At 38.3% G+C, this 22,874-nt stretch overlaps 1 protein-coding gene across 17 annotated transcripts in view; it reads left to right on the forward strand.

Annotated features, from left to right (window-relative positions):
• Positions 1–208: 208 nt before the first annotated feature.
• WDPCP (WD repeat containing planar cell polarity effector) overlaps positions 209–22,874 on the forward strand; it is a 487,362-nt gene continuing 464,696 nt past the window's right edge. For 16 of the 17 annotated variants that reach the window (XR_012422331.1, XR_001484464.4, XR_012422332.1 and 13 more), the window contains exon 1: positions 209–741. The gene's annotated coding sequence lies outside the window, so the exon portion shown is untranslated. The remainder of the gene's footprint in view (positions 742–22,874) is intronic. The other variant, XM_045368565.3, reaches the window with a different exon arrangement.

Consider the following 22,874-nt stretch of genomic DNA (forward strand, 5'->3'; position numbering starts at 1 on the left):
CGAGAAAACGCTCCGCTCCCGACGCGGCGCTCTCTGGGAACTGTAGTTTACGCTGCCCTGCTTCTGGCGCAATCTCCAAAGTGTTTCCTTCAAGTGTTGAACTACACTTCCCGATCCGAGGGGTTCTTCTCACTGCTTTCTCACTGCGCTCTGCTCCGATTGCAAAGTAGTCCCGGAGGATGAGCCGCTGTGATTGGAGGACGACGACAAGCGCATGATTTGGGGTCAGGAGGAAAGGACCTGCCTGATGGCGCCCGGCAATTGGCGGGAGAGATTTTGTTTGTAACTCCAGGGAGGAGAGAATGACCCCTTAGCGACATCACCCCCCACGCGCGTGACTGAGACTTCGTCCTCCCGTGAGGGTAAACGTGGGAGGTAAAGAGACCTTCCGCTGCGTAAAGCTGGCTCGACCCGGAAACAAAATCATTTAAAAAACGATTCACACTCTGGAAGGGCGGGGGAATTGATGAGTTGGGACGACCGGACAGCTTCTCAGGTTGCTAAGCGACGATGCGGGAGCTCGCGCACACCCCGGACTCTTTGTAACACCTGAGGGAACTGTGGTGGCGGCGGCGGCCTGGAGACCCAAGAGACCAAGTGAGCTTGTCCCTCCCTCTCGGGTCCAAGGACCTAGTACAGGAACCTTCTGCCCGGGTAGTGTCTGGTGATGAGGCGAGAGTTTTGCCGGGACGCCTACTCCGAAGCGGCCAGGAGTCGCGCTTCTTCCCCATCCCGAGGCAGGTGAGCCCTGGCCCGAGGGCAAGGGGTTGTCTTTTAACCTTAAGAGTCCGGACTGCGGTGGTGCGCCGTCCTACTTTGCTTTTATTCACTGGGCGGATGCCTGCTAGTTCGCGGATGCCTGCTAGTTCGCGGGTGCCTTTACTGAGCGGAGTATGAGGGGCGTGGGAATGCAACTATTCTGCAGGGGGTGGTGCCCTGGAGTAGGTGCACTCCCGATCTCAAATGGAGCTCTTCCAGAATTACATCAAAAATATTTATTGAGCATCTACTTTGTAGGAGGTGAGCCTCTCCCTTCCAGGACGTCACAGTATACGGATCTAATTTTCTCTAAGCCCTCCGTGAATGTTGAGTTTTGCCCATTCTCTTGGAAGAAACAGGGTGCGCCTTATACCATCTTGAGTCTTAAAGTTATGCCAAACCGGCATTTCTGAGGAAAGACTGGCAGCTGAATGGGAGACGCTGGTTGTTTAGTCAGTCAGTCTGAGCTGGTAAAACAACTTAAGAGGTTCTCTTTACAATTAATGCTGCCAAGAGAATTGCTGTGCTCTTTAAAAGCTTGTTTCATGTGGATGTTAAAAGGAAGATACGATGCTCGGGAGTACCATACACAGCATATACGTAATGAAAATGAATAAAACATCTCGATTAGATAACATTGTTAGAACTTCCGTTTTTTCTCTGTCACTGATAAATGAATGCCAAGTAATATCTTTCAATTTTTCTCTATTTCTGTTTGAGGATTTGCTATTTTTGGAAAGGAATGTAATGCTTTACTTTTAGCATTTATTAATGCACCTGAATGACTCTCCTTGTATCGTTTATTCATTTGGCTCTCAGCCAACATACTTTCCTGGTTTTCCTCTTTTATTACTGGTTCTCAGTCCTTCCGAGTTTTAAAAATTTTTTTAGTTGTGATCTCTTAACATCGGGGTGGCTGTATTCTCTGTCTATACTCAATCCCTCAGTGAGCTGATTCATGCGTTGCATCACTTCAAATGTTACTTTTATGTCAAAAACTCTCTAATTTATGTGTCTAGTCCTGAATTAGTAGATGTACATTATTCTCAAGCCTAGGTTCTCCGAGTTTTTACTCTCAGCAGTTACAAAAAATTTCTCCCATTTTCCTCCTAAATGAATTATTCCACTAGCTGCTAACAGAAAGATTTTTCCATGTTTTTGTCCTTAAAACTCTCATGATTTTACCTAATGTAAATGACGAGTTAATGGGTGCAGCACACCAACATGTCAGGTATACATATGTAACAAACTTGCACGTTGTGCATATGTACCTTAGAACTTAAAGTATAATAAAACAAACAATCTCATGATTTTTGTCCTTGATTTACAGTGAATTTTACAAGGGAGAGTTTTTATAACCAGAATTCTCACTGCAGTCCTATTCCCATACTCCAACAAGGCCACAAACATGTAAGCCCCCGTATTCCCATCCAGTCCAGACATACAGAATTGAAGTCACCTGTATGGTAGCTCCTGGGCCTTGTTCTGTTTATAGCTAGTTGACCTTGTAAATCAGGTTAAGGAGCATATTAGCACTGATTATAAGTTACCTTTCTCAGGTAATATAATACACTGCAAGAGAAGATGTTTGGTCAGGTGGATATGTCAGCACATTTCCAATTATACTAATAAGATTGTCTCTGTTCTCTTCCTTTTGAACTGTCTTTGGTAATAGCTAATGTCAAGTAGCACAATATGTCATTGCACGTTCATTGTGAGTTTGAATCTCCAGGTGGTTTGTGAATGTGTTGCAGACTTTCATATTTTGTTAAGGCCACAAACAGAGCATTAAACTGTTGTGCTATATTTGGAGATATACTTAACATTTTTTTTTTTGCCCAGCCTCTCATTATTTAGTAAGGTAATATTTAATTCAAATTGTAGAAAATGTTTGAAATACTATTCTAACAACATCCAGCAAAGATATTAAAGGAGCATTAAGTTAAAATCCCTGAAATAGAATGTTGGCTCTTGATACCCAAGGCACTTTGGAACTCACAAGATCTTATGCTTTTTTATAGTATAAAATTATTTAACCTCAGCTAGGTGTGGTGACTCACACTTGTAATCTCAGCACTTTGAAAGGCTAAGGCCAGAGGATTGCTCGAGTCCAAGAGTTTGAGACCAGCCTGGGCAATATACTGAGACCTTGTCTCTACAAAACATTTTTAAAAAATTAGCTGAGTGTAGTGTCATGCACCTGTAGTCCCAGCTCCTCAAGAGGCTGAGGTGGGAGGGTTGCTTGAGCCCAGGAAACAGAGGTTGCACTGGCACCACTTGTACCCCAGCCTGGGTGACAAGGTGAGATCCTGTCTCAAAAAAAAAAAAAAAAAAAATTATGTAACCTCATATTAATTTTATCTCTAGCATATATAAAATTGTTATAGGTCTAGTTAAAACTCATTCATTTTAATGTTTTCTTTAATGAAGTTCTATTACACTTTTAAGCTATTTTGTAACAATTTTGTTATAATCTGGTTCCTTTTTGTTAAAAGTAACAATGTAATATTTACAGAGTACTATAATGTGAAGATGCCTTTACACTGCTGTAGGTCTCAGTAGTTACATTTTTAGAAATATGTGCTTTACCATAGGATCATGTAATTAATAAACAGCCATGTTAGATAATAAAGTGTGATTGAAAATAGGATTATTTATAAAGCAAGATTAAGACTTGTGAAATAAATCAGAGACCAAATTATTACAAATATTTTTTAAAGGAAAGATTGCAGAGCTAAATAGTTGACCTTAGCTGAAAAAAAAAAGTTGACTTTTTACCCTTTTTAAAGTTTAAGTGTAATGCTAGGTATCTTGGAAATTATTTGGTTGGCTTAAATGACATGCAGGACATTTTTCAAAGTATTCTCAAGTAATTTCTAAAAGGAATATGTAATATTTAAAAAATAATTATTACATTCACTTCAGTGAATCTTAAACATAGTAATTCCAAATTTAGTTATGGCAAAAATAAAAGTGCTTGTAATTTAATGTAAAACTGTAGTCACAATGAGAACCACTTTATTACTATGTCTTATAATTTTATACATACACAATTTGTACACGTTTTAAACTATAACATTTGACTAGAATTTTCAGGAATGGTGAAATACAGGATATTTTAATAGAATAAAAGTTTTAATCATGATCATTATGTAGTCAAGTTGCTTCAAGTGGTCAAGTGGTAGAATTGAGTGGAATAATTTCCTAGGACCTCCTCTTTTAACTTTAGGTAAAACAAGATAAAACAATCAGGATTCTGTTTGATAGTTACATGTTTCCAGAAGTATGAGCTACCTAACCTTGAGTTTTTTTCAAGTGGAAGGAGCAGAATTTATTGGTCTTAACTTTACTACCTAGCTGTGTGACCTTGAACAAGTTTCCTGGTCTCTATAAGCCTTCATTTATTAATAAAATAAGGCTAATAACACAGAGTGATCATTATATCTGGAAACATAATGTAGCAATTCCATTCCTTTACATACCCACTTAAATCAAGAGAGGTACAAGACATTCATAAGCGCTGTTTCTAAGAGCACAGCTCTAGAAATTACCCATATGGCCATCAATAGGAAAATGTAAAAATCTATTGAAAATGAATAGAACATAGCTACACACCAACATGGATGAGCATCAAAAATACAATGTTGATTGAAAAAAGCAAACCATATAAGAATATATACAGTATGATTTAATTTTTATAAAAATTAAAAATTAGCAACAAATACCATTCAGGATTTCATGCATATCTGGTAAAACCATAAATAAGAGCAGAGGAATGATTAATTCAGAATTCAGGATAGTGGTTGCTTGGGGAGGAGAGTAGGAGATGGGGTATTGGTGTCTTCAAAATATTAGTAATCTTCTTTGTAAGCTGTGTTAGTATGTGGATATTTATTCGTTCATTTATTTTGAGGTCGTCTCACTCTGTTTCCCAGGCTGGAGTGCAGTGGTATGATCATATCACTGCAGCCTTGAATTCCTGGGATCAAGTGATTCTGCTGCCTTGGCCACCCAGAGTGCTTGTATTATAGGCGTGAGCCACTGCATATAGTCTGGTTTTATTATTTCTTTTAATTTAAGATACACATATACCTCTGACCACTCTTTTTTCTTCTTCTTCTGCTTTGAGATGTGGTCTCGCTAGGTTGCTGAGGCTGGTCTGTAACACCTGGGCTTGAATGATCCTCCTGCCTCAGCCTCCCAGGTAGCTGGGACTACAGGCACTGACCACTCATATGTAATCTATTTTATATAAAACATGGTGACTTAGAACTTTATCTTTTATTATTGAACAGCAAATTTGAGAAAGAATAAAGTCAGTCATGAAACTGGTACCCTAAAATAACTATTTACATTTTTCAAAACAAATTTTTTTTTTTTTTTTTTGAGATGGAGTCTTGCTCTGTCGCCAGGCTGGAGTGCTGTGGTGCAATCTGGGCTCACTGCAAGCTCTGCCTCCCGGGTTCAAGCAATTCTGCCTCAGCCTCCCGAGTAGCTGGGACTACAGGCATGCGCCACCATGCCTAGCTAAATTTTGTATTTTTAATAGAGATGGGTTTTCACTATGTTGGTCAGATGATCTTGATCTCTTGACTTCGTGATCCACCTGCCTCGGCCTCGCAAAGTGCTGGGATTACAAGCATGAGCCACCAGGCCCTGCCAGGTTTTCAAAATTTCGAGGTTAAATTTAAATGTCATCTTGCTATTTGTCTTCCATTTGTCCCATTTGTTCTTTGTTCTCTCTTCTTTTCTTCCTTCTTTTTGATTAATTGAAATTTTTTACAATTCCATTTTATCTCTTTTGTTGGCTTATTGATAGTAACTGTTTATTTTAGTGACTGCTGTAGGGTTTATAGCATACATCCTTTTATCATAGTGTATTTTCAAGTAATATTATACCACTTCATGTATAAAAACCTTTCAATAATTTACTTCCATTTCTCCCTTTCTAACCGCTTTACTTTTACATGTTATGAGCCCCATACAACATCATTGTTATTTTTGCTTAGTCAGTTATTTTTTAGAGATTTAAATAATGAGAACAATATCTTAAATATTCGTCAATATAGTTACTATTTTCAGTCCTTTAATATCTTTTTATAGATCTATATTTCTAATATAGTATGATTTTTCTTCTGTCTAATGTAGTTCCTTTTTAAAAGTATTTCTTGTGGTTAGGATTGGCTACTGAAAAATTCTGTCAGCTTTTGTATGGAAAAATGTTTGTTTGAAAGACATTTTCACCGGGTATAGAGTTCTAGGTTGACAGTTTTTTCTTTCAGTACTTTGAAGATCTTGATCCACTGTTTTTTTTTTCATTTGCCTTGTTTCTGATGAAAAATCTGCTATCATCTTTATCTTTCTGTATTTGTACTTAAGTTTCTGTTTTTCTCTGGCTGTTTTAACATTTTTCTCTTTATTACTGGTTTTGAGTAATTTCATTATGATGTGCCTTGCAAGTGTAGTCTTTTTCGTGTTTCTTATGGTTGGGGTTTAGGGAGCTTCTTGGATCCATAGGTTTGTAGTTTTCAATGAATTTGGGGAAATTTTGACCTTGTTTCTTGAAATTTTTTTTCTATTTTTTCTGTATGCCCTTTGATTCTTGCACTGTTTTGGGGGATGACAGTTATATGTATTGTGAGCTGACTGAAGTTGTCACAGCTCATTGGTGCTCTGTTTATTTTTAAAATTCTCTTTTCTTTCCAGGTTTCATTTTGTAAAGTTTCTGTTGCTAGGTCTTCAAGGACACCAATTTTTTATTTGGCAATGTCTAATAATGCTGTTCATTCTATCCAATATATTTTTCATATATACTTTTCATTTCACATGTTGTTTTTATGTGTAGAAGTTGGATTTGGGTCTTTTAAAAAATATATTTCATGTCTACTACATTTGTTTAACATGTGGAATACGGTTATAATCATTGTTTTAATATTCTAGTCTCCAGATTATAAATGTCTGCCAGTCCTGGTTTGGTTTTAATTAATTTTTTTTCTATTATGGGCCATATTTTTTTTTGAGACGGAATCTCCCTCTGTCGCCCAGGCTGGAGTGCAGTGGCCGGATCTCAGCTCAGTGCAAACTCCTCCTCCCGAGTTTACGCCATTCTCCTGCCTCAGCCTCCCGAGCAACTGGGACCACAGGCGCCTGCCACCTCGCCCGGCTAGTTTTTTGTATTTTTTAGTAGAGACGGGGTTTCACCGTGTTAGCCAGGATGATCTCGATCTCCTGACCTCGTGATCCGCCCATCTTGGCCTCCCAAAGTGCTGGGATTACAGGCTTGAGCCACCGCGCCCGGCTTTGGGCCGTATTTTTATACTTCTTTGGAAGTCTGGTAATTTTTTAAATTAAATGTCAGATTGCGAATCTTACATTTCTTTTTCTTTTTTTTAAGATATGGTTTTGCTCTGTTGCCCAAGCTAGAGTGCGTGGCCAGTGCAGCCTCAGCCTCCCAGGCCCAAGCAGTCCTCCAGCCTCAGCTCCCAAATAGCTGGGACTGCAGGTGTGCACCACCATGCCTGGCTAATTTCTTGTAGTTTTTTGCAGATACAAGGTTTTGCCATGTTTCCGAGGCTGGTCTCGAACTCCAGGACTCAAACGATCCACCCATTTCAGCCTCCCAAAGTGCTGGGATTACAGGCCTGAGCCACCATGCCCAGCCTGAATGATTTTATCTTTCTATAAATAGCTTTGAGCTTTATTCTGTGATGCAGTTAAATATTTGAAATTAGTTTAATTTTTTCAAAACTTGCTTTTAAGATTTATTAAGTATTAGTCAGGATCTGAGTAGTGCTTAGCTACTAGGGCTAATAATTTCCTACTCCTGAGCCAAGACTTTTCTGTATACTCTACCCAATGACTGTGAATCACAAAGTTTTTCTGTCGGGCTGGTGAGAACAGGCACTATTCCCAGCCCGATATGAGTGCCAAGCACTGTTATCTGTAATCATTTCTGGTTGCTCTTTCTCCAGCCTCATGGTTTTATAATATGCATGTGCTGTCAGTACTCAGCTGAATTCTCAAGGGGATCCCTCTGAAAATCTCTGGAGTTCTCTCTGTATGATTCTCCCTCTCCAGGGAACTAACTACCTTGTCTTCTCCAGTTTTTCAGTTCTGTCTCCTCAACTCAAGTTGTTGCTGGGCTACTCCTGGTTTCCCCTTCCTTGCACTGTACATTCTCTCACACAAAGACATATGGAAATATGTCTTATGGAACTAAGCTCTAACACAGCTTTGTATGCCTACCACGTTGGTTTTTAGTTCCTACTTTTTGGTGAAGAGAAGTGCTCTCTCTTACAAACTCAGCTATTTTTTTTAGTCTTTTATTTTGAAATAATTTCAAATTTACTGAAGAGTTGTAAGAATAGCGAAAAGAACTTCTAAGGCCCCCTCAGCTAGATTTACCATTTTAAACATGTTGTCACATTTGCTTTATCACATGTTCCCACCACACTATCCCCTTGCCACACATTACTTTCAAATGATTTTTTCTGAATGATTCGAGAGTAAGTTGCAGACAATGTGTCCTTTTATATTCCTATATTCTTCAGTGAATATATTCCAAAGACAAGGGCATTCTTTTGCTTAACCACTATTACAGTTAGGAAACTTAACATTGATGTATACAATTATCTAATATACTCTCCTGTTGACCCGCTGCCAGTTGTGTCAGTAATGTCCCATGATGTTTTTCCCCTCATACAGGATTGTGCATTTAATTTAGATGTCATATCTCTTTAATCTCCTGTAATCTGGAACAGTTTAACGGCCCTCTTTGTCTTTCATGACATTAACATTTCTGAAGAGTATAGGCTAGTTTTTTGGAGACTGTCCCTCAATTTGTGTTTGTTTGATTTTTTTTGTGATTAAATTCAGGTTTGTATTTTTGGGAGTAAGATTACGTAGGTGATGTTGTGGCCTTATCAGGGCATTAAATCAGTATGTGTTATTATTTTTGATGTTGATTTTAATCATTTGGTTAAGGTATTCCACAGATTTCTTTACTATAGAATTACTGTTTCTTCCCCTTGTAATTAATAATCATTGGGGACATACGTTGAGACTACATTAATATCCTGTTTCTCACCAAACTTTTACTCATAGTTTTAGCACTCATTGATGATTTTTGCCTGGATCAGTTATTACTATGGTTGTAAAATGATTTTCAAAGTCTGTCATTTTTTCACCACTTAGTAAATGGCATTCTATTGTAAGTTTGGGTTTTTCCTTCTCATCTGCCTTTGTTTGCTGCTCCTATAACAAATACCACAAACTGAGTGATTTATAAAGAATAGAAGTTTATTTGGCTCGTAGTTCTGGAGGCTGGGAAGTCCAAGAGTGTGGCATTGGCTTCTGGTGAGGGTCATCTCATGGCAGAAGGCATCACATGGCAAGCAAGTGTGAGAGACAGAGAGAGGGAGGGGGCTGAACATATTGGGAGCCCACTCCCACAGTAACTAACCCATCCTCGTGATAACATTAACCAGTTTATGAGGACAGAGCCCTCATGGCCTAATCGCCTCTTAAAGTCCCCACCTTTTAATACTATTATAATAGCAATCAGATTTCAACTTGATATTTGGTGGAGACATCCAAACTAGCATTATCTATCTTGTCTGTCTATCTGTGTATCTACCTACCTACCTATCCAATCTATCTACTCTGTTTGGATTCATGACTTCTCATTTTATTTAGTGGATTGCATCAGTACTAAAGGCTTTGTTTTTCTTTAAGTGATTGTTGATGGTTTTTTTTTTTTTTTTGTGAGATGGAGTCTAGCTCTGTTGCCCAGGCTGGAGTGCAGTGGAGTGATCTTGACTCACCACAACCAATGCCTCCTGGGTTCAAGTGATTCTCCTTCCTCAGCCTCCTGAGTAGCTGGGTTTACAGATGTGTGCCACCACACCCACCTGTGTTTTGTACTTTTAGTAGAGATAGGGTTTCACCATGTTGGCCAGGCTGGTCTCGAACTCCTGACCTCCAGTCATCCACCCACCTTGGCCTCCCAAAGTGCTGGGATTACAGGCATGAACCACTGCGTCCAACCAGTTGATGACTTTTTTCTAATTTGGCATGACTTAATAACAAGAATGAGCTAAACATCAACACAGATGATCTTTGATTTAGCATCTTTTATTTAACACTTATTTACCAGCCTCCAGACTGTGTGAGGTGCCCATTCCTAGTCCACTCAGGTTTATGTGGGGCACAGTTGGAGAAGAATTATGTTTACAGCACACATGATCTTCTATTTAGCACTTTTAGTGAAAAGTGATATAAGATGCCCTTTCAATTATTTTCTGGAGAACATAAGGAACAGAGACCACCTCAGATGCTTTGTCATAGGATGCTATAGTGTAAGGATATGCATGATAATAAGAAGAGACAAATCTTGACCACTTAGGAAGACCTCAGGGGAACCCAGGGAAAGCCAAACTGTGAGATTCCAGTCCTATTCTCTCCTCTCCTAAATAGGAACAAATAGGGCCGTTATTTGAGCCTCATTAAGAATAAGTGAATCTCATGGAGAATAGAATCGATATGCCATTCTAGAATCTCCAAAAGTTATGGGTTCTGTGTTACCTGTCCTAGCTTCAGCAGTCCACAGATCTTAATTCTAGTGTTTTATCAATAACCTAACTTTTAAAATCTTTCTGCTTTTCTTCGTGCTCTTGTCTGGGTGTCCATAGTTCCTTGGAGAGACAGAGATGGATTGGCCTAGGAGTTCATCGCTGCTGTTGTTTTGGCAGAGCTTCCCCTCTTAAGTTTCTCATGTTTTACTTACCAACCTCCAGGCTATGTCAGGTGCCCATTCCCAGTCCACTCAGGTGTGGGCATGGTTGGAGAGGAATCATGATGTTTAGAACACATATTTCTTTTCATGGAGTATCTTGTGGCTCCCCTTGTGGTAGGGTTGGTGGAAAGGCAGTTTTCATAAGTTGCTATTATAGATATTAATTGGCAATATGGATTTGCATCCTGTTCTTCATCCTAGAGACAGAGTCCTACTCAGAGCTCTACTCTGCCTGTAGGTAATATAAGCTAAGTGGTTTACTTTTTGAGTTATTTTCGGAATACTGATATGGTGAGATTTATTTAAATTTATTTTAAATAATAATGCTGAAAATTGGTATAAAACTGGGACAAGGATTTCCAGTAATTTGATACCTTGTATTATTCACTAAAATTATTGTGAAACCATAACTGTTAATTGAGTCTGCCTTATTAATTTGACTTGATTAAGAGTTATAAATATAACACAGTGTATTTTTTTAACTTTTCTGTTATTACCGCGTCATTTAGTATTTCCTTAAAAGAGTTATTCAGTATTTCTGTGAACATCTGTGTATATTATTTGCAGTTAACATTTTCCAGAAGCCAAAACTAGACTTCCCACAATGTATAATTTACCTTTGAAGATTTCCTGTGTTGGATATCACTTGTTCATGTGTTCTTGTTATTTAATATGAATGAAATATTAATAACTAATTATTTAAAGTGCAGTATTTAAGTTAATTCCATGTATAATTAAAAAATTTAAATACATTAACATTTCACAACATAGTCTATGATTGGGATTAGGACTGTTTGTGTTTGCTGTTCAAATACTCAGTATAATATTTGATATTTGGATAAACTGCTATTTTTCATATCAAGTATATTTGTTTAAAATTTTAAAGGGGATAGACCAGGGAGCTTGGAAAATTTGTATTTGACATAAAATTATTGATTATTTTCAGATATTAAAAATGTAGAACAGTTTTTGGCAATCTCACAGGCTTACATGACTATTAGATTTTGCAGGTTTGCATCCTTTAAAGATATGTTACTTTTTCTGTCTACATAAAATATTTAATTTCTGGGTCATGCTTGAAATGGGATAAAGGAAGGGAAAAGTGAGATGAGATGCCTTTTCACTTCTTTTCTAGAGAACATAAAACTGCATTTCCGTTCAGCAGACTCTCCCAAACAATAAACTTTATTTAGAGGAAACACATCTTTAATTTAAGGTACAATACTTTCCATGTACATTGTGTGAATTGTTAGGGGTGTTGACAGTTAAAAAGCTGTCTTACTGAACCAATTATTTACAACAAGCCCAGGCCAGCCAGAACTACTTTGAGAAGGGGGATATAGACTTACTAATATATGGCAAGATTACTCTAGAGACATGAAGTCTGGGTTTTTGGCTTCAGGAAATATCACTTTGGAAATTACACTTTAGGTCAGATTAAATATAAAAAGTTGAAATATGCATCTAAAATGAATTAAGTTACCATATTGACTAGAACTTCTTGATTGCAAAGGGATTTTTAAAAAGCATTTTTGTTACTGTTATTTGAAATTACATTCAGAATGTTTGAAACTGCATTGTGGAACTACTTTATAGTGAAGACTTCAAAAGAACATGGTCTTTTCTGGCTAGGAAAATCTGATTGTATTATTAAGTTACCTGTGAGAAACCTATTAATGATGGATATTTAGATATGATTTATGATATAATTAGAAGTATATGTTTGGTCTCTTCCCCTGGTTCCTGGCACACAACAACCCAAACCCTTGGAATCTCTAAAGTGATAACGTGTTTTTTGTATGCTAATGAGATGACTGGTAGCTGGAGGCTCCTGGATAGCCTCAGGATAGGGGGGCTGGTTGCTAGAGGAACCAACTTTGTGATTAGAGGGTTGGCTCTTTCAGCTGAACCCCACATCCTATAGAAGCTGAAGATTGGATAGATTCCCCTTTGACTATTGATCTAATCAGTCATGCCTACTTAAAGAAACCTCCATAAAAATCCAAAAGGACAGGGTTCAGAGAGCTTCTGGAAAGTTGAACAGCTGGAGGTGCCTGCAGAGTGGCATGCCCAAAGAGGACATGGCACTCTCTGCCCCTTCCCACATGTCTTATGCATCTCTTCCATCTGGCTGTTCGTCTGTATCCTTTGTAGTAACTTTTATGATAAATGGGTAAGTATAAGTAAAGTGTTTCTCTGAGTTCTGGGAGCCACTCTAGCAAATTAATTGAACCCAAAAAGGGGTTCGTGGGAACCCTGATATATAGCCAGTTGGTCAGAAGCACAGGTCACAACATGGGGTTTGTGATTGGCATCAGAAGTGGGGGGTGGGGGGACAATCTTGTGGGACTCAGTCCTTACCTGTGGGATCTGATGCTATCTCCAGGTAGATAATGTCAGAATTGATTTAAATTATAGGACGACGCATTTGGTATCTATTAGAGAATTGCTTGTAGTGTGCAGAGAAACGCACATACATCTGGTATGAGAAATGTGTTGAGTGGTGTGTGAGGGTAGAAAAACACTTTGGTTTGTCCTGTCTCTATACTGTATCTAATTGAAAAGATAAAATTACTTAACTGTGTGCCTGTAAAAAGGAAATAAACTCTTGATGCCAAATTATGAATTGTGCTCTCATTGTATTAAAATACATATACAACTGGATGAAGAGTTAAAATGCCAGAGTTAGTCTAGGATTCATGTTATTTACTGGATTCCTATTCTAAATAATATAAATTGTCTCCCATTTAAATATTGGCACAGTTATTTTCTGTATTGTCTATCATATACATACACGCACACATGTGTTTGTATATACTGAATGCTGTATACTTTATATGTGTAAGTCTCTATATTGTATAGTAAATATTTTTAGTTGTATGCAGTATATATACTGTATCGTAAATAAGATATATTTAGTAGTATACAGTATATATACTGTATAGTAAATATCTTTAGTAGTATACTACATATAGTATAGTAAATAAGATATCTTTTATATCTTATTTATACAGTTATACAGTATATATACTGTATATACAATGTATATAATATATACAATATATACCATATATACTGTGTATGCATATATGTACATACTATATATGTGTATATAATATATACCATATATACCATATATACTGTGTATGTATATATGTACATACTATATATGTGTATATAATATATATGTTTTATATGTAGACATACTATCTATAGTAGAGAACAATACATTTCTAGAGTATTTCTATTATGTAATATAGAGAAATAATCATTGTATTGATCCCAAGTCTGTTTAGTTATAGCAGTTGTCCCCTAGGCAGCCCTCCTTTGCCATGTTTTTCAAGGTTGCATTACAGAATTATTGATGACGGATATGTAGGTTTATCTTTCTATTTTAACCTTCTACCAAGCAGACCATTTTTAAAGGATAAAGTTAAAAAGTGAATATGATCATGATTCTCAAAACAATATAAAATGATAATTTGTCAAAGATTATATTTAACTAAATAATGATATTATTGCCAGTTGAAGTACCACATATTGAATGCAAAACTGGCAAAACTGATGAATATCCACTGAGCAATAATCAGTACCATTCTACAGGACATAATTTGCATTTCTATGGATGGGAGTTATTTGTATTATTATCAGTTTTCTACAACTTTTCTCTCTACAGAGTTGTAGCATGGCCTAGTCAATGACAGTCAAATGGACAAGCTAGCCAAAACACTCACTGAAGTTCAGTCTTTTACATTTTTTTTCTTATTGTTCAATACTGTTACGCCTGGTACTTCATATTAGCTTGATTTTAGTAGCTTCAGTAGAATAATTGATTCATGTCTACCCATGTTTTAAATTTATTCATGTCTACCCAAGATGGAAATTATGTGAGGGGTAGGCACCTTAAATGCATGAATCTATAAATGAATAAAATGATGTTCTTGATATAAAAGCAGAAATTGATTGGTTAAAACCTGTGTCCTGATTCAGAAAGGAGAAGAAAATAGGGTTTTTCTAAATCTTATTTCAGTTGTAATGAGGGAGCCAGTTATATAAAGGAATCCAGCAATGAATCATTTTTTTTTTTTTTTTCTGAGACAGGTCTTGCTCTGTTGCTCAGGCCAAAGTTCAGTGGCATGATCATGGCTCACTGCAGCCTCCACTTCCTGGGCACAGGTGATCCTGGCCTCAGTCTCTTGAGTAGCTAGGAGTAAAGGCACATGCCACCAGCCAGTTGAAATTTTTTTTTTTTTTTTTGTACAGAAGGGGTCTTGCTATTTTGCCCTGGCTGGTCTCAGACTCTTGGTCCCAGTCAGTCCACCTGCCTTGGCCTCCAAAAGTGCTGGGATTTTAGGTGTGAGCCACCATGCCTGGCCAATGAATACTTTTGAAGAGCAGAAATCCTCTTCTAACTAAAGTTGTCCTGCCTTATGTGTTTAAAAAATGAGAGCTTTGTATATCAGATCTTAAGTTGGGCATACCTTTTTTTTTTTTTTTAATTTTGAGACGGAGTGTTCGCCCAGGCTGGAGTGCAGTGGGGTGCATCTCGGCTCACTGCAAGCTCCGCCTCCTGGGTTCACGCCATTCTCCTGCCTCAGCCTCCTGAGTAGCTGGCACTACAGGTGCCTGCCACCACGCCCGACTAATTTTTTTTGTATTTTTAGTAGAGACAGGGTTTCACCATGTTAGCCAGGATGGTCTCTATCTCCTGACCTCGTGATCCACTAAGTTGGGCGTTGGGCGTAACTTTTAACTCCAAAATAATTAGAAGCACTGAAGCAAGGAAAAAGCAAGCATGACAAGTTATTTTTACAAATTTCTCATATTGTATGATTTTGACCTCTTTACTCTCTTGCTAGTGATTTATGCTGTCCAAGTTTTTTTTGTTTTTTTTTAAATTGAGACAGAGTCTCACTCTGTCGCCCAGCTGGAGTACAGTGGTGCAATCTCGGCTCACTGCAACCTCCACCTCCCAGGTTCAAGTGATTCTCCTGCCTCGGCCTCCCAAGTAGCTGGGATTACAGGTGCCCGCCACTATGCCTGGCTAATTTTTCTATTTTTAGTAGAGATGGGGTTTCGCCTTGTTGGCCAGGCTGGTCTCAAGCTCCTGATTTCAGGTGATCTGCCCACCTCGGCCTCCCAAAGTGCTGGGATTATAGGCCTGAGCCACCATGCCCAGCCTACTGTCCAATTTATAATTAATAATAACATATTAGAAATAACTTACAGCTGGATACCCTTTTTATTTGGGGCAAATACTACACATGATAAAGTAGGTTCTACCTATCTCCTCCTGGCAGTTAGACTGAGCCAATCAGATAGTAGTCCTGCCCAGGGCGCTTACTCTTAGGGAAACTATTGGTGTTAGATTAGTTAGATTAGATGAAGTAGCTGTGGAATAGTTGAGAGTCTAGCAGTATGGGGGTAGGGAGTGAAGAAAAGTGTTCAGTGGGTGTTGTGGGAAGTCAGGGACCCGGAATGGAGGGACCGGCTGAAGCCATGGCAGAAGTACATAAATTGTGAAGATTATATGGACATTTATTAGTTCCCCAAATTAATACTTTTATAATTTCTTACGCCTATCTTTACTGCAGTCTCTGAACATAAATTGTGAAGGTTTCATGGACACTTATCACTTCCCCAATCAATACCTTTGTGATTTCCTATGCCTGTCTTTAATCTCTTAATCCCGTCATCTTCTTTGTAAACTGAGAAGGATGTGTCACCTCAGGACCCTGTGATGATTGTGTTAACTGTACAAAGTGTTTGTAGAGCATGTGTGTTTGAACAATATGAAATCTGGGCATCTTGAAAAAGGAACAGGATAACAGCAATGTTCAGGGAACAAGAGAGATAAGACTTCTGGCCGCAGGTGAGCCAAATGGAACAGAGTCATATTTCTCTTGTTTCAAAGGCAAATAGGAGAAATATCGCTGAATTATTTTTCTTAGCAAGGAACATCCCTGAGAAAGAGAATGCGCCCTGAGGGTGGGTCTATAGACGGCCCCCTTAAGGCGGCAGCCTTTTACGGTCGAAGCCGAAGGGATGAAATAAGCCCCAGTCTCCTGTAGCGCTCCCAGGCTTATTAGGATGAGGAAATTCCCGCCTAATAAATTTTGGTCAGACAGGTTGTCTGCTCTCAAACCCTGTTTCCTGATAAGATGTTATCAATGACAATGTGTGCCCAAAACGTCATTAGCAATTTTAATTTCGCCCCATCCGGTGGTCCTGTGATCTTGCCCTGCCTCCACTTGCTTTGTGATATTTTATTACCTTGTGAAGTATGTGATCTCTGTGACCCACACCCTATTCGTGCACTCCCTCCCCTTTTGAAAATCGCTAATAAAAACTTGCTGGTTTTATAGCTCGGCGAGCATCACGGAACCTGCCGACGTGTGATGTCTCTCCTGGGCACCCAGCTTTAAAATTTCTCTCTCTTGTCCTCTTTTCCTTTATTTCTCAAACCAGCCGAGTTGCTTAGGAAATAGAAAAGAAGCCACGATAAATATCGGGGGTGGGGTTTTCCCCCGATAAGTGGGTTAAGGGATATGGGGCTGGAATACACGAAATAGGATTTTGCCATTCCTTGCCTCCTTTGGTTTCCTTTGCAGCCTGATTGTCTACACGTCCACTGCTTCTGTGATTTGCCTGATTTCTTTGCAATAATTTTCTTTTCTGTTAAAGTTTACTGGAGTTAAAATTTACTGGAGTTGGTTTCTGTTGTTTATCAAACAAAGCTAGAAGAAGAAACAACCAAGTACATGATTATGTGTCTGGGTAGGTGATCATTATCAAGTTTACATGGGAGAGAGTAAAATGTTTTATTTTATATGTGGAAAAAATAGAAACAATGGTGAAATAGGTTGCTGAATTATAACTCAATAGACTACATGAATTAATTTATAGTATGATGCCAATAACTATGAATGTATCATGTTGAAGCATTGTAGTTCATCTTTCATCCGATGGTCACATGTCCAAGAATAATGTTTGAATATTTAAAACTTTTCTGGCATCTTAAAATATGAGCCACTTCTAGTAATGGTGGAGTAGGTCATATTGAACTAGTCCTTTTGCAGAAAACCATGATAAATTCTGGACAAAATACATAAAACCCACAACTCTCTGAAGGCACTGGAGAGTGACCATAGCAGGCATAAACTGAAATATACTTTCCATATACTTGGAAAGAGAGAGTATCACTGAATAAACAAAAATGAGGTTTTGTCACCAGCAGACCTTCATTACAAGAAATGCTAAAGGAAATTCTTCAGGCTGAAAGGAAATGATACCAGATGGAAATTTGGATCTGAGGAATGGAGAACTCCAGAAATGGTAAGTATATAGGTAAATATATTTATTTCTCTCAATTAAAAAAAATGACTAAGGTTAAAAATTATAACATTGTTCTGTGAAGTTTGTGGCATATGTAAATATAGTACACTGATTTATTTTACACATGAGGAAAGTGACACATGGTAATGTTAAATAATTTACCCAGACCGGGCGCAGTGGCTCACGCCTGTAATCCCAGCACTTTGGGAGGCCGAGGTAGGCGAATCACGAGGTCAGGAAATTGAGACCATCCTGGCTAACATGGTGAAACCCCGTCTCTACTTACAAAATACAAAAAATTAGCTGGTTGTGGTGGCACGCGCCTATAGGCCCAGCTATTCAGGAGGCTGAGGCAGGAGAATTGCTAACCAGAGGTTGCAGTGAGCCGAGATCGCGCCACTGAACTCCATCCTGGGTGACAGGGCGAGACTCTGTCTCAAAAAAATAAAATAAAATAAAATTTTACCCAGAGTTTCATAAAGTGTAAGTGGCAGAGCAAGGATTTGAACACAGCGTGTCTAAGTTATACCACCTCAGAAAATGAAAACTGAATTAAACTTCATGACTAGCATATTGCAAATAAAATGCAATATGTGAATAAACTAAATTAAAGTATTTGTCAAAAATATGAAATATGAGAAACCTTTAATTCCCATTTCTAGTGGGATTGGCATTCTGTTTTTCCCACATAGAATATATACACTTCACTTTCTCCCCTGTAAACATGATAATGATCATCTACCTAGATGTATCCCCATGGTTAACCCCTAGGGCAGGTAATACCTATCCCAAGTTCATCATCCCTTGGCTTTATTTTGTCACTTAACCCTTCCTTTGCTCTTACACCCCTATTTTAATATATTTGACTGGAAAACAAGAGCTGACAGCCTAGAGTAGGAAAGCTAAGGGAAAAGTTGATGAGGTGAAGGGTAAGGGGAGCGTAGAAAAATCAGGCTATTCTTCAGTGGGGAAGGACATAAACATCCATCAAGTTCATAAAAATTCTCCACATTTTGTCCAGTTTGAGAATACATGATATGTATATGTTTTCAGACCTTTTTTAAGGAGCAAAGAACCCTTTTTCCAAGTTAAATATTTCATTTTATTGCAGTGTATAAAACAAATATATTGTTTACACAGATGCTTTTGTACTTTTACATTAATAAATATTTGCATCAAGTTAATGGTATTAATCATTTTTTGAAAAAGGCAAAATTTGAAAATGAGAGTTGTGGATGACAGTTGTGATCTTAGTCTCAGTACCCAATTATTTCTGTAGTTTCAGTGAAAAAGTATTGAGATAAGTGGTGAAAATGGCCCTACTAACAGAGGAACAGGGAGCCAGTCATTCAACCACATCCTTAACCCCTTTCCTTGTGCTATCTTTTGTGATTATAACTATATATAGGTACTCGGGGTTCAAAGCATATGAGAGAGTCTGAAGGTGTTTTAAAACTACCCATTGGAGGTACTTTCAATGCTATATATAGTCAGATAGCCCTTTGTGAGGGCTTCTAAGTAAATTGAAAATATGCTTGCTAGCCCCATGTGCCAGGATACAGCAAATTTCATGTAGGTGGGGAATTTGGGGGGAAGTAGTCATCAACACGTTGTTAACTGGCTACTTGCTTCTGCATGTCAGTGATAGCTCTGACCCACTGAGCCCTTGACCACGTGAGTTAGCAAATGTTTGTGAGGAAATTGAGTACAGGCTCCCAGCACTAAAGCTATAGAAGGAAGAAAGCCAGGTGTTCAATATCAGGTAGGATGGCGTTTATAATCTTTGGACCTTCCCATCTTTTTTTAGACATGACATTGCTTCCTTGGGCTTTCCCATTCTGCTGGATCTTTCTTTCTGCATTGGTGACATAGTATAGCTTTAGCTAGATATATGTGAAACAACACATAACATATATGAGGCCAAAGGAAAAATAAATTAATGTGTGTACCTGCTCTCCAGCTTAAGAAATAGAACATTAACAGTGCTTTTGAAGTCACCTGCAGATCCCTTTCCAATTGCATTCTTCTTTTTCCTCACCAGTGATAACCATTGTCTCAAGTTTTTAGTTAATTATTCTTTTGGTTTTCTTTATAGACTTTTCATTTATATTCTAAATAGTAGGTTTCATTTTGATCATTTTTGAATTTTATAGAAATTAGCATTTTTCTGCAACTTGTTTCTTTGTTCAACATCATTTTTGAGAGTCATCTATGTTGTTTTCTACCTTATACTTTGTTCTCCATTTTCCATTTAATGACATTTAGGTTGTTTCCAGTTTTTAACTATTTCTAACATTGGTACTATAAAAAGTAGAGATTCCTCTTCAAAGACTTTCCTCCCCATTTAATTAGAAATGAATAGTAACTTCTCTTAGAAGCAAAATTTATTCAAAGACCTGTGCTAACATTATTAAGTATCTGCTAGCCATGAGAAAGACATCAATGTACTTTATGTTCTTAGCTCTCACAATTTAGCCTCGATATTTGCCCTGGCATGCTTATACTGCTCCAAGCAAGCATTAGGTCATAGCCTGTTCCTCTTCCTTATTTGAAGGTGTTTTTACCTTTCTCAGCATTCCGCAAGTTACTTCCTCCTTCCTTTGTACTCCTCTGCCTTTGCCTCTTTTAAAAAGTTCTAAGTTGCTAGCCAGTTGGGACAAATACAAAATGTGAGGTCCCATTCCAGCCGGTGGAAACCAGACACAGCAGTAGGGTGGACGTGTCAGGTTATAAAAGATCCAGTCTCCTTTGTTTGGTGTACTCTCATGGCAAAACTGCTGGTGACAGTGCCCTTTCTGCAGGAAGTAAAAATGGCCTTGCTGAGTAAATTAAATTTATGTTCAAGTGCTATTTCTTTATGGCACTGGGAAACAAGCATTTCAAATAGTACTATGTGAACTTTTGTAAATGTCTCCCATTACAAATGGGAGGCTGTCATGGAATTTTTAGAGCTCTTTAGAGAAACAGTTTTTTTTTTTAATTTTAGGAATTTATTCAGCATTTATAGTCAGAGACTTCTTCCTTCTTTCTAACCTAAAGTAGTTGTATTACACTTAAACTTGTGTCGTTTTATCCTAGAAGGCATAGTAGTTGAACTAGATTGCTTGGGTTAAAAATTCCCACCTCTCTCATGTTTGTTTAGTCTAGGGCAAGCTAATTAATCTCTCTGACTTTGTGCCTTCACCTGCAAACAACCTCATATGGCTGTCATAAGGATCATTGAATTAATACATGTAAAGTGCCTGAAACATGGCAAACATTCAGTAAATGTTAGCTCTTATTATTCTTAATCTACCCATAATGGAAGTGGAAAAAGCTGTCATTATCTTTTATGGGATACCCATTTATACACTTAAATTCAGTACTCCTCAACCCTGTTCTAAATTCAAAGGCATACTTATCAGATTTTAATTCAAATTATGTCAAAATGAGGTATATAAAAAATTATTTATTCAATGAGTTTAACATCTACTGAATGCGTGGCATTGTGCAAGGCACGGGGCAAACAATGATCAACTAAATTGACATGGTTTCTGCCCTAGGAAACATCAGAGTCTAATAGAGAATAAAGACAGAAAAAAATACACAAATGCTGAATTTCAAACTGTTATTAGCGCTATGAAAATAAATAATATGGGCTATGAAGGGGAAAAAAACAAGGGATGTCTACTTTAGAGGGAAGGACTGGGGAAAGTCTCTTTTAGCAACTGATATTTAAGCTGTAACTGTAGCTAAGTAGGGGGAAAATGCTTCTTACAGACTTACAGAGGGATCAGCATATGCCCAGCTCCTCAGGTGGGAAAGAGCCTGGTGTATTGGGTGCTCAGGAGAAGCCAGAGAGGCCAGAGCTTGGTGAACAAAGTGGGAGCTGCATGAAGTTAAATTGGAGAGTGTGTATAATGAGAAATGAAATATATACTTGGTCTTTGTTCCTGGTTTTTAGCACACAGCTTCTAAAACCCTTGGAATCTCTGGAGTTGATAAGAATGTCTTTTGTATGCTAAGATGACTGGTGGCTGAGGGTCCCTAGATAGTTTCAGAATAGGGGCTGGTAGCCAGAAAGACCAAGGGAAGTATAGGGTTTGAATTTTCAGCCCCACTCCGTGACCTCTAGGGGAGGGGAGAGGGGCTAGAAGTTGAGTTCAGTAAGCAATGTCCAGAGTTTTAATTAATCACACGAATTAATGGAACTTTTAACGCCACTAAATAACAGAGTTCAGAGCTTCTGGGTTGGTAAACACGTCGAGGTGCTGGGAGGGTGGCAAGCCAGTAGAAGCGTGGAAGCCCCGTCATAACCATTCTCCCCACAACCGCACCACCCCCGACCCCAACTCCACCCGACCCCTGCTGCCATTTGCTCTATGCATCTCTTGCATTTGGCTGTTGCTAGATTGTATTCTTTATGATAAACCGGTAACAGTAAGTAAGGTTCCTTTCTGAGTTCTATGAGCCATTCTAGCAAATTACAGAACCTGAGGAGGGGGTCGTGGGAACCCATGAATATATAGCTAGTCAGTCATAAGTATCAGCAACAACATGGGACTTGCAACCAATATCTGAAGTGAGGACAATCTTGTGGGACTGAGCTCTTAAGCCTGTAGAGTCTGTTGCTAATTCTGGATATTGTCGTGATTGAACTGAATTGTAAGACATCCAGTTGGTGTCCAGAGAGTTGCAGAATTGCTTGGTGTGGAAAACCTCCACACCTTTGGTGTCAGAAGTGTGAACCCAGAAAAATCTGAGACAGGTCTCAGTTAATTTAGAAAGTTTATTTTGCCAAGGTTGAGGATGTGCCTGTGACACAGTCTCAGGAAGTCCTGACGACATGTGCCTAAGGTGGTCACAGCACAGCTTGGTTTTACACATTTAGGGAGACATGACACATCAGTCAATACAAGTAAGAAGTACATTGGCTCAGTCTGGAAAGGCAAGACAATTTGAATCTAAGGCAGGAAGACTAGAAGCCGGGAGAGCTTCCAGGTCACAG

This window comes from Macaca fascicularis, chromosome 13 (genome assembly GCF_037993035.2).
Source record: "Macaca fascicularis isolate 582-1 chromosome 13, T2T-MFA8v1.1".
NCBI classification, from domain to species: Eukaryota; Metazoa; Chordata; class Mammalia; order Primates; family Cercopithecidae; genus Macaca; species Macaca fascicularis.